Here is a 12,692-nt window from a genome sequence, read left to right on the forward strand (position 1 = left end):
AAATTGAAGATATTTAGGACAAATGTTTATTATTGATTTCCACATTCTCTAGAAATATCAAATTGTTGTCTCAGGCTGTAGTAACTATTTTGATGGGAAAAAATGAGATTATAATCTGTCTGCTGTAGCATTGCCTTTCCTAAGGAATCCAGCCAACCCAGTATCTGTTAAATATCCTATAAAATATGAGACCGTAAGTTCTCTCAAATTAAGTTGTATTTGTATAAACAATTGCAAAACTCAAAAATTAGCATTATCTAAAAATGGAACAATTTCAAGCAATTGTAAACCATAAACTATATATTGGCAATCAGTATATAAATTTAAAGGTTTGGGTCAGAGTTCTGGGTGTACCTTAACATGATGCTGATTCCAGCTAACACCTACCTCGATCCTGGGTTCTTGACCCACAGCTGACTGCCAGGATTGCTTGGTGCTCCGGGGGATTGGGAGCACAGAAGGTCATATCCATGGCTGGGAGGAGGGTTTCCCTAGACCGAGGCATAGAAACGGGGTGCCCCAGCCTTTCACTCACTGCCCACCCGTTCTTCGAAATAGTGAACGCTTTCTACCTGCGTAATGGGTACCAAAGAGGACCAGGAAATGGAACTAGAAGCTTGACAATTTATTTATGAAGAATATGAAAGTTTCCTGGAATTAAGTCCAGCTTCATTTAAATATAGGATAGGTGAAGATGGCGACCCCCAAAGCCTTCCTGATAGAGAGCTCCTGGATAGAGACATACCCCCAAATACCTCCGGCCATATCTATGAACACCTTTTTTTATACAATACCATCTGCTTGTCTGTAAAACATGGTATCTCGGACAAACTGCAGGAAGCAGTAGAAGTAAATCTTGGCACAGCCATGACCTATACATTATTCGAGTTTGCTAAGGACAACAAAGAGCAGTTCATGGAGGAACCATCTTCTTGGAAATTCTACAACGCCTATAGCCAGTGTCATCTCGGTTGAACCTCCCAGCCCAGCCCCATCAAGTAAAAAAGAAAAAAGGACAAGAAAGAACAGCTTTCCAAAACTCCAAAACGCAAGCTGGCAGACAAAACAGTATCACAAAGGGGAACTCCCTCGAGGCTGAACTGGGTTGACGTCGTGAAGCATTTAAGCAAACAAAACTGGCTCTAAAGATGATGAGTAGCAGCACCTGCAGACAAAGCAAGAGCAGCCTTCGAAGCCGCCCGGTGTAGCAGCCCTCCTTACTTTTATGGTAATCAGTAGCTTTTTACGGGACATCTTCTTGTGTGTGTGTGTTGAAAAATATAAGCAAAAAGTCCATGAAGGGGTTTTTGTACTAAATTATCTTGACAAACTTGCCTTAATAAAAGGTCAAAGTGTGGTTGTCAGAGTACTCTCTGGAGCTGTTGAGTATCATCCCTATTGGATGGCCCCACGGAGTGAAGTCCATGGTAACTTAAGCATCTGACCCAAGTGATATAATAATTTTTAAGGGCAAACAAAGCTGGGCTTGAACTCTCAGTTCAGCAGAGCCCAGTTCCAAGTCTCTGGCCTTCTGAGGCACGACCCTTACTAATAAGCATCTCAACTTTTGCTTAGAAAACAGAGCATAAGAGGCTTCAGAGAAATCTGAGTATAGGTGTTGAGATTTATGTGTCTATGTAATTTCTCTGTATTTTGAATAGTGAATTGCTGCTTCTAAATGAATTGATAACTATTTATAGTTTTCTCTTAGATTGGATGCAGGTGTGTGATCATAAAAACTTTCAATCCTGTGAATAATAAAGGACTATAAGAAGAGGAGCTGGGGAAGTGGCTCAGTCGGTAAAGGGTTGGCTGTGCAAGCCCAAGGACCTGAGTTCAGGTCCCCAAGACCCCCATAAAAAAACTGTGCCTACTCCTGAAATTCAGAGCTGGGGAGGCAGAGACAGGAGGATGCCTGGTGTTTACTGTCCTGCAGTCTAGATGAATCATTGAGCTCCTGGTTCAGGCAGAGAGCAGTAGAGAAAGACGGATAACAAATCTCTGACCTCAGCAGACAAGCACATGTGCAAACACCCATCTGCACACACATACAAGTGCCAGAGACACCTACATGACCAAACACTGAACAAACCAAATGCAACAAATTTGACAAATGCTTTAGAAAGCATTGGAATAAGTGCTAGTTTTTCTGTAAGATATTTTTCTTTGCTGCACAGGTCAGGCTGAGAGAGTAAGATGCTTTAACATTTATTTTATTTTATTTTATTTTATTGTGTTGTTGGAGACAGTGGTTTTAATAAGTTCCTAATATGTGCTATTGGTTTGTTTTGTTGTTGTTTGGTAATAGTTCTTTAAGCGTAATGAGCATTAAACACACTTCAAAGTGCTTGGTTTCTGTGGGGGTTTTGGTTTTCGTTAAGTGTTTATGTTTGTTTTTTTTATAGTGTCTTTTCAAGTATCCAAATGTGTTTCCTAATCACAATGTCTTTTTCATAATATATATCCAATCTTTGACATGCTGAATCATTGTCACACATGCTTGGTTTCTAAAATCATTAGGAAAGGAAACTTGCTAAAGCTTTACTTAGGAGAGGTATTGATGTGTGTGTGTGTGTGTGTGTGTGTGTGTGTGTGTGTGTATGTGTGTGTGTGTGTGTGTGTGTTTTACAGTGATCCTGTGTGCTTCCAGATTGTTAGAAGGCCAAGCGGTGCTGTGTAGTTTACATCAGCTTTTAACGAGCAATCGGCTTCTGGAGAAGTTACCTTAGCGTAGGAGCAGACATATCTATGCATTTCAGTATTTCAGTCACCCCTGGGTAGAACTGTATGAGTTGTAAGTGAACGCACTCAGTTACAGTTTTCTCGCTTGTCTTGGTTTCTACGTAAAGATTGGAGAAGCCCAGACTATAACAGCTCTTCAAGCTTCTGTTTGTGCATTTCTATGGTCATCTTGATTTGTTTGCTTTTTTTTTTTTTTTAATCTTGTAATAGAAAAAAAGTATTTTGTTCTGTTCTGGACAAAGTTATTGTGGATCTTAGATTGCAAAAAAAGAAATGCTAGTTAAATGCCACCAAATTATTTTTACTCTTTTCTATGGAATGTAGATTTCTGGGGCAGATGGTGACAACGGTAGCCCTTGTTAACCTTATGAACATTTGAACAGTTGCATCAAAAATAATGCTGATCTGATAATGCTCCCAGTATATTTTCTTCAAGTCTGTTTACTTAAATGTTTTTGAGATGGCATGAGTAATAAGCAATAAAGTCTGAATTATAGTGAAAAAATAAATTTGTAGTTTGACTAATTTTTTTAACATTTAAAAACAGTGGCTACACTACAGCACATAATCTAATCATCAAGGCTGCAGCAGGGGGAAACTCAAGAGAATGATGATATGATCCAATTATATATACTGCCTTCCCATAGATGAACCATCTATAAATACAGCAATGGCATTATCTATGGGCTACATGCATACATTTATAAAAAATACAAAACCATGCATAGAGAATACAACTTTAAAAACGTGTCTATTAGATAATGATTAATCAATTTTGTCAATTTTGACTGAAAAGTTTGCACATACAATAAGTCAAACATCAGTATTTAGCAATAACCAATTTAATTGCTGTTTGGAATAAAGAATAAATATTTCATCAGGTTAGGAAATTCCCTTTTTTTAAAAAAAAATACCTTCATGATTCTATCATACTGGTCAGTATTAACACAGCAAAGGGTGTTAAAACTTTATTTAAAGAGGTAGAAAGATTAATTCAGATTAATGGTTTCTTTTGCCAAAAGGGTGCTCTGGGTGTAAGGCAAAAATACAGTCAGCAATTGATCATAATCTATATAATATCTGTTGTTAAATGATTGTTTCTCCTACATTCCCTGAAAACCCTTCATCTCTCAGATAACTGCAGAGGAGACTAGACTTTGCATCTCTCCAGAACAACCAACAGGTTAAGACCTCCTCTGGTGAAGTTAAGGCAAAGTTTTAGTCAGTTCATATCTGACTACATTTGAAAATCATATTGAGTAAATTATCTTTATGAATTTTCTATGCCACAATCTGACTATAACATAACTGATAACCCATTTTTTTGGATCCTTTCCACAAGTTCCACCTAGCCCTCTCTGTGCTTTGGTCATTCACAGCGCAACATCACCAGGCCTGTGTCCCCAATCTCTGTTGTTTCAGGTGACAAAGGACCTGAGCATTTGGTTCTCCTCCACAGGCTTTCTGGGTGGATCCCGAGTTCTTCTGCCAGAGGTCCGGCCCTACTGTAGGCCGCAGGGTCACGCTTTCCTAGCTTTCCTAGTGCTCTGCCTAGCCCTGATTTTTAACAGTGCAAATGATCTAATCTTTATAAAATCAATACCAAATTCACTACTTTCACACCAAAAAGTCTTACTGCAAGTTCTTATATATGAATACATAATGAAGTAACTTTTAATAATTTATTATTTTAGATTGTATCTTTTAAGTTTGTTTTCTAATACAAGAATTACATAAAATATCATTTCAACTTTGGACTATCTATAGAAAACCTCTCCTAGGTTGGCTTAGACCACCTGTTGTCTAGGATGACTCCAAACAAGTTACTAATTTTAAACAAACTTTAGTTACCAATGTTACAAATTTTTAATCATATCTAATTGCTTATAAGCTAATAATCTACAAGCAAGACATTCAGAGTGTATTTATATGTTGTAAAACCAGTCAAAAACAAATGTGAATTGACCACCATCTTATATATTTAAGCCAGATAAAAATCTCACTTTCTCTAGCTGTAATTTCAAGAAAAGATCATCCTGTCACCTGTTGAGCTTAATAAACATGGTCAGAGATTTTTCTAAGAGAAACAGCCATCAGTTCTTACTGTCAAATCTGAGAAACTTCTGGCTCTTTTGGAGCAGCTCGTAACTTCAGGAAGAGACTGCTTTTTATCTTTACCTTTTTAGACATGAGATAAAACTAAATCAAGGGGTGAATGACGAACAGATAATGTATTAACCACTTTTTTTTAACATGAAATACAAAGCAACACAAAAAGCCATGAAAACACCAAAACAAATTGATACACATGGATCTCCTGCTCCCCTAGAAGAACTCTGAAACAGTTTCCATCTCTTTCCTTCTCTTTAGACATACCATTCCAGACAGGTGAGAAAACTGTTTTTCTGAAACCCATTCTGTCTCTTTTGTCCAATTAAACTACTTCTAATCCATATACAAAGGAGAAATATCTTCGCTCCTCTAAATCTTTAGCATAGTACATACACAAAAACATTTTATCATTACCTCTTTTAACTTTTTGCTTAAGCGCACTCACTAGTTGATCCGATCCACCAACTGTGGATTCTATTTCCAACACACCCCAATATCCTCATGTGTTCGCAAGCCCTGGGGGTGATTCTTCAGGGTATTCTTTTTTTTCCCAAATCTCAGTGGAACCTCCATTTGTGGTGCCTGCACCAAAAACAGCTACTCATAATTGAGTGAAGGCCTAAGGATTTAAAAGAAATCCATGACTTGATTACTCGTGTTACCAAAATATTATGCTGTCTCTCTCTGAAATCTAGCTTTAAAAATATATACTGAAAAAGGCAATAACCCAAGTTCGTAGCTGCTTGGTGGAAGCGACACCCCCTGGGGTGAGCCTGTTATCTGGGGGCAATGAAAACAATAGAAACACAGGTGTGGATCAGCTTGTGACTGGGCCCATCAATACTAGAATGGAGGGCGTGTCCTATTCCTAATATCTAGGCATACAAAAGGGCAGTTCAGCTAACCCTTAGCTGATGGGGGGGTGGGCTTGGCTCCCAACAGCCAATAAGGCTGTTGACATTTTCATGGAAAAGCAAATCAAGTGGTTATCTAGTACCAAATAATCAGTTTAAAAGCATATATAGCAGTAATATTATGTAGATTGAGCAAGCTATATTTAAGAATATATGTACACACACACACACACACACACACACACAAATACACCTGAAATAGCAATTAATAAAACAAAGAGGCCATGGATTTGAATAAGAGCAAGAAAGGATATATGATCTATGGATAAGTTTGGAGTAAATAAAAATAAAAGGAATATTATGGAATTTTAGTCTAAAAAACAAAAGAAACGTGTATATGTATAGTAAAAATAATTCTGCCTTGAATTTTATGAAAACACTGTCATTCTCACAGTCCTCCACACAGCCAAAATCATATTAGCACAATACCACTAACTACAAATTTTAAAGAAATTATTTTTATTAATTTTTTATTTTAATATTTGTGTTGCTTTTTTCCTATTAGCCTAATTTTTTATTGATCATTTGGAAACCTCCTATAATGTGCTTTGATCCTATTTACCTCTCAATCATTTCAGATTTGCTCCATGTCATAGTTAGGGTTTTATTGATATGAATAGGCACCTGTATTAGACAGGGTTCTCTAGAGTCACGGAATATGAATAGTCTCTATATAGTAAGAAATTTCTTGGCGACTTATAGTCTGTAGTACAACTTCCTAACAACAGTCGGCAGCAGCTGTGAAGTTGAAAAATCTAGCAGATGCTCAGTCCCACAAGGCAAGCAGACAAAGAGAGCATCTTCCTTTCTTCAGTGTCCTTATGTAGTTCTCCAACAGGTGTGCCCCAGATTAAAGGTGTGGACTGTCACACATGGATCTGGGATTTCCTTTGTCCCAGATGACCTTGAGCTCAAAAATCTCCTTGTCTTAGTGTTTTAAGATTCATGGACTCTATGCCTCAAGAGCAGGATCAAAGGTGGGCCTCCCAATTCTGGATTGTGGTTCATTCCAGATATATTCAAGTTGACAATATACCTTCAATCCATTCTTGTGATCTCCACACTAAAACAAAAAACAAAAAACAAAACAAAACAAACAAAATAAACAAATAAGATAAAGATCTCAAGTTAAATGGGTGTTGCCTATATACTAACTAGAACATGGTAAAAATCCCAGTGTCCAGCAAGGAAGTATATCCTTCTCCATCCTAACTCCACCAGTAATATTTCTGCGAAAATTTTCTAGAGTTCTTTTGATGATTTCTTTCTCTCCACTCTTTCTGTTTTGGGGAGGGTAGAATCCTATTGTTCACATTCAGAGTCCTGTAATCAGAACTTACAAATACTTCAATACTTTTTTTTTTTTTTTGGTGTTGTTGCATTTTTTTAAAAAAATTACTCAACATTTTTTTTCAGACACAAGGATATTCCTTTGGCTCACAGACTATATTCTACCCACTTCCATCACTTGCTAATGAATAAATCAGGAATTGTTGAATGAGGAAACCTTTATGACCATTAGTAGGAAGAATTTGATGAGGACAAGTGTTGAAGTTTAAAAAAAATAATAACTCTTGTCCACTAAACTCTTAACACTTGAATTCCCATCCTGTTTCTCTCTAAAGTTGCGCCATTCTCAGAGCATCCACAAAGACATATTTTACATGAAGCTAATAATATATAGGAAAGATCAGAGCCATGCTTACATAGAGTCAAATAATTTTGTTAAGTTAAAATACTTATGTACTTGTATTATAACTTTATTTTTATTGAAAACTGACATTTTTATATATTTGTTGTAACACCGAGGAATCTTAACTCAGGAGCACAACCCACAGAGCACAATTAGACAATAGACCACTGTAATAACAAGAGGTTTTTACTCCATGTACATGGGGTTGCTCATCTTCGAAGGGAGAGTCAACTATGAACTCAAAAAGTTCATACATTTTGGTGAGGGGGTAAACTACTATTTTATTATTGGTCAGTAGTATAATATTCAGAAAGAGGAGAGGAAGGGGAGAGAAAAGGAGGGAGAAACTTTGGCACTAAGGTTATTGACAATTTGCATTTTTCCTAGAATTCAGTACAAGGAGGGGTACGGGAGCTGTTCCTAAAGCAGTATTTTTTTTTGGGGGGGAGGGGGGTCTTAGCTTAGTCAGAATAGCCCGACTTGTCTATTAAAACTTTGTTTTCACATTTTTAGGACCTTATTTATATATTTCAAAACTTTGAGGGGTTTTGTCCTTGTTTTGTTTCTCAGAATTGGCTGATTAGAGCATAAATTAACTATGACATGTAAGGACTCTATCTAGAGCCAGGTGGTTATCAGTCAGTATAGTGTGTGTGTGTGTGTGTGTGTGTGTGTGTGTGTGTGTGTGTGTGTGTGTATGTGTGTGTGCCTGTGTGTGTGTCTGTGTGTGTATGTGTGGTGTGTGTTTGTGTGTGTGTGTGTATGTGTGTGTGCCTGTGTGTGTCTGTGTGTGTATGTGTGGTGTGTGTGTGTGTGTATGTGTGTGTTGTGTGTGTGTTTCTGTGTGTGTCTGTGTGTGTGTGTTTTCTGAAAATAATTCTGGGCCGTTGTTTTTACTTGTCAGGCACAGGTGGGGTTTCATAACCTTGGGGTGACTAGAAAGTCTCTGAGTCTGATTTGAGCCATTTTGGTGTCTTTGGGGTCTCACATCCTAAGAATGGTGTGTTTTGGAAAAGTCTCAGAGCCCCTATAAACTTTATTTTTTGCATCTCTTATTCTGGTTATTGTTTCTTCTCCCCAGACTCTTGCCAGGTCTTCCCTACTTTTCCACTCACCAAAATTCACACTGATTTATTTTTGTGTCATCAAAATACAAATCAGCATTTAAAATGTAATACTAGTAAAATAAAGTAAAATGAAAAAAAAATCATAGTAGGACAAAACAAGTAAGTAAGCAAACAGAAAAAAAAAGAGAGCCAAATAAAGCACAAAACAAACAAAACCACAGAGAACCTCAGACACACCCATTCACACACAGGGGAAATCTCTAAAATAAAACTGAAATCTTGATAGATAAACACGTTATCTGTAGGGGGAAAATGCTGAGACAAATCATTATAAGACAAAAACCCTCCACAATCACAAATACCATGGACTCTATTTTATGTTAACTATCTTCTTCTAGGCATGGGTCTGCCTTCAAGAGTAGTTTTAAGCCCAATAAGACTCCATTAGAGAAAACTAAAGTCTTTTGACAAAAATCTTATTAATTAAAGAGATAACATTTAGGTTATGGATTGGTGTTTGAGTCTGCTTTGAAACGAAGCATTCAGACTCTATCTCATACAAATAGTACAGGTCCTCTACATGCTATTACAATCTCCATGAGTTCCTGTGTATATCAGTCCTACTGTGTGTAGAAGTCCTTACTACTTTGGTGTCTTCCATGACCATTGAGTCTTCATTTTCTGCCTCTTCTCCAGATTTCTCTGGGTCCTGTGAAAACATATTACATATAGGATTAAATGTTACAATGTCTTTGACTTTCTTTGCATAGTCTAGTATGGATCTCTGTGTTTGTTCTCACCTATTACTTGAGGAAGCTTTTCTGGGGGTGGATGAATAAGACACTGCAAAGGAATAATAGTAAAATAATTTTAGGTGTACTTTTATTGCTATCTTCCTTTTGTAGAACAGGGTAACTGACTTTCCTCCACATTCTTAAACTATCTAGACTTGGGTTCTTAGTTACTCAGGTAATACTGGACCTAGATTACATATCATGGAGTGGCTTAAATTCAACCAGATAGTGATAATAATTTATTATTTATTAATTTTCACTCCTACAATTTTTGTGCTATTATTTCATCTTGTAATTAAAAAATAAGTTATTAGCAACATTTTGAATTCTTCTTTGTTCCAAATATAGCTATAGTTTCAAAACTATTAAAGAGCAATAGCATGCAAAATTTAGCACTATTGCACAATTTAAGATACCTTTTCTTTAATTTTACCATACAGTTTTCTGAGATTATTTACTGTGAATTTGAGCATAGAGTAGTCTTTACCTGAACAAAAGCTGTTTCCACTCTGTGATAAGCTGCAGTAATTAAACTCAAACCTGAGTTGATTACAAACAATAGAACTTTTTTTTTCCCCTCACATTCCAAACACTGGAAAAATATGGGCAAATAATTACAAAATCCCATGTGACATTATGCCTTTACCTGGCTGGAATTTGAAAGCCCAATTGTAGAGACAATCTCTTGTACAGAGCAGCATCTGTCAAAAAAAAAAAAAAAAAAAATCTGATGGCCAATGTGCTGAGTAAGGATTATAAGGTGGGACATCTGGTAGAGGGAGAGAGGAATTCTAGGAAAGAGTCAAGATGAGAAGATTTTATGCAGAAGTTGGAGAAGTTGGACAAATCAAACTGAGGAGAGGAAACTTACCATGATGCAGACACAGACTAGAATAAATGGGTTATGTAAGTTAAGAGCTAATTGGGAAAGAAGTCAAAGCTTATGAATTAAGCATTTATTCATAAATTATTAAATATTAGATTGCTTATTATGGAAAGAAAGAGGCCAGTTTAAAAAAAAAAAACTCATTGCTACACCCAGTTTTTGAGGTCTTTTTTCATGTTATAGCGCTCACAGCCACCAAGATATCTCTGTCCCTATCTGATAAGTCTGTAATGGCACATTGAGGATTGACTATCAAGATATAAATTTGAGAATAAAACCACAGCAATATTTATATAATACAAGAGCACAAATTAGCAATAGATTATACTAATTATGGTCAAAATATTTCATTTATTTGAATACATAGATAGAGATATAGAAAATATAGAAATAGAGAAAGAGATAGAGATAGAAATAGAGATAGATATGTAATTTATGATACCCTGAGGTTTAAAATATGTGTGCAAATGGAAATTCTACAATTCAAAAATTAATAAAAGTAAAAGCTAAAATTTTTAAGAAGGTAAAAAAATCTTAAAAGATTGTCAGTAAAAATATATCAGTGATTAAATATACAAAAATAGATTAAAATATTACAGAGTTTTCTAAATTGCTAAGAAAGAATTGTTGGTTAAAATTTTCCAGATGTCTTTATATTTAAGTAAGAACAAGTTTGTGATTTTAGAGAAGAATGGGCATTTTCCAGGTGGTATAGCCATAGATGATTGGAAAAAAAATTGATCAGTGTTACTCTAGCATTCACAGTCAGGCCTGATTTTGAATTTCTAGTATTGACATCGACAATTAACTCTGAACGTCCAATAACCTGCTGCCCCAGTAACTGGTAGCTGAAGGATACATGTTATGTGCACTGTTTTTTTTTTTTTTTTTTTTTTTTGAATCTCTGTACACATCTTTGAGCCACAGTTTATGTTATAATACAAACAACTAGTGATTATAAGAACATTACCATTTATACATGCCCCTACTGTTGTCAGAAATGAAAAAATGTCATCAGTAATCAGTATTTAATGGGGATGTGAAAATTAAATCAATTCTCATAAAGCGTTATAGCATTTGGAAAGTGCTATTTTTTTTCGCTTCAAAATTTTGGCTGTGTATTTACAGTTCTTGGTTATTGATTTGGTACATTGCTAGATTGATAGGCAAGCACTGAAGAAAAACTAGAGTAAGGTGCCTCCTTTCTGGTTCTTTTGAGCACATCGGAATCCTTTGCTTTCTGCTCCATGAGCATAGATATACTTATTTGATATATGATAAACATAGTGTGTTTTTGCTTTTTGTCTCAAGAAGGTGTTAAATGTGAGGTGTGTGTTACATTGGCTCCTATTCTGGAGAACATATTTATTAAGTAATATACTATGAACAAATATGTAATATTTAAAATAAATCAATACAACATATCTCTTTCTTGTAGTTGTAACTATTTTTAAATATCTCTAATTAAATTATTTTAACTTTAAATTTTTAATAATTAAAAATTAAATGTACATTAAATTAATTTCAAAAACTATATACTTTTTGAAAGGAAACCAATGTAAATATTTATTTGACAAACTTGTATTGTGCGATATCCCTAGGAAATTTACTTTATAACAATGCCTTGATTTCTGTACTGTATCTTCCTTAAAGAGCTTCGGCCCAAGACTGGGAAGAAGCAAAACTTTAATTTCCCATTTATTATTAAACTCAATCAAGTCCCATTAGTCTACTATTAGGATTAGAGGCATAGGAGGAAATAAGGGAAAATACCAATTTCTCAGTTGATGCACACATTGGTTAGGCTAGGGATGTGACATTTGTCAAAACTGTAAGTTGCTTTAATTATGGACCTCTATTTGATTTGAATTTTTTTATACATAGTATCCTAAGGTAACTTTTTTTTTTCAGATAGGCTTCTTAGTAGAAAATAAAACCTGTTTTGTTATGGTTGTCACTTTAAAACATTAGAAATGCACACATGCTTGTGCACATACACACACACATACATAAGTGTGAGCATACACACATGCTCACACAATTATGTGCACATGCCCACACACAAGCACACACCACTCTATTGAACATCTGAAAAGAAGTAACATTAATTCATAACTAGGTTTAATATGTTCCAGAAACAATGGATCCTTACCATGAGATCTAAATAACCATTTGCAGTCTCTATAGCTGAAAGGTCCACTATTAAGTCACTATGTTAAACAACAATGTGTATATGTGTCAGTGTGTGCATATGAGTGTGTGTGTGTGTTTGTGTGTGTATCTGTAGCAGCTACCCTGTGTCCTTGTGCCAGACTGAAGAATTCCCAGGAGCCACATCCCTACTTTTCAAAGTCTTACCAACATAAGTGATTTTTAGTTTTCCTACCATTGGAATGTTTTAGTATAATTAATGGAAATTAATAGCTATTGTGTATATTTAAATAAAATTAAAGTATTTCCTTTGTGAAAACTATGTACTCTGTT

At 35.5% G+C, this 12,692-nt stretch overlaps 1 pseudogene across 1 annotated transcript; it reads left to right on the forward strand.

Annotated features, from left to right (window-relative positions):
- Positions 1-579: 579 nt before the first annotated feature.
- LOC308432462 (RWD domain-containing protein 4-like) lies at positions 580-1,159 on the forward strand (annotated as a pseudogene). Its single transcript has one exon. The product of its transcript is annotated as an RWD domain-containing protein 4-like (transcript).
- Positions 1,160-12,692: the final 11,533 nt, after the last annotated feature.

Source organism: Micromys minutus (genome assembly GCF_963924665.1).
Source record: "Micromys minutus genome assembly, chromosome: 18".
NCBI classification, from domain to species: Eukaryota; Metazoa; Chordata; class Mammalia; order Rodentia; family Muridae; genus Micromys; species Micromys minutus.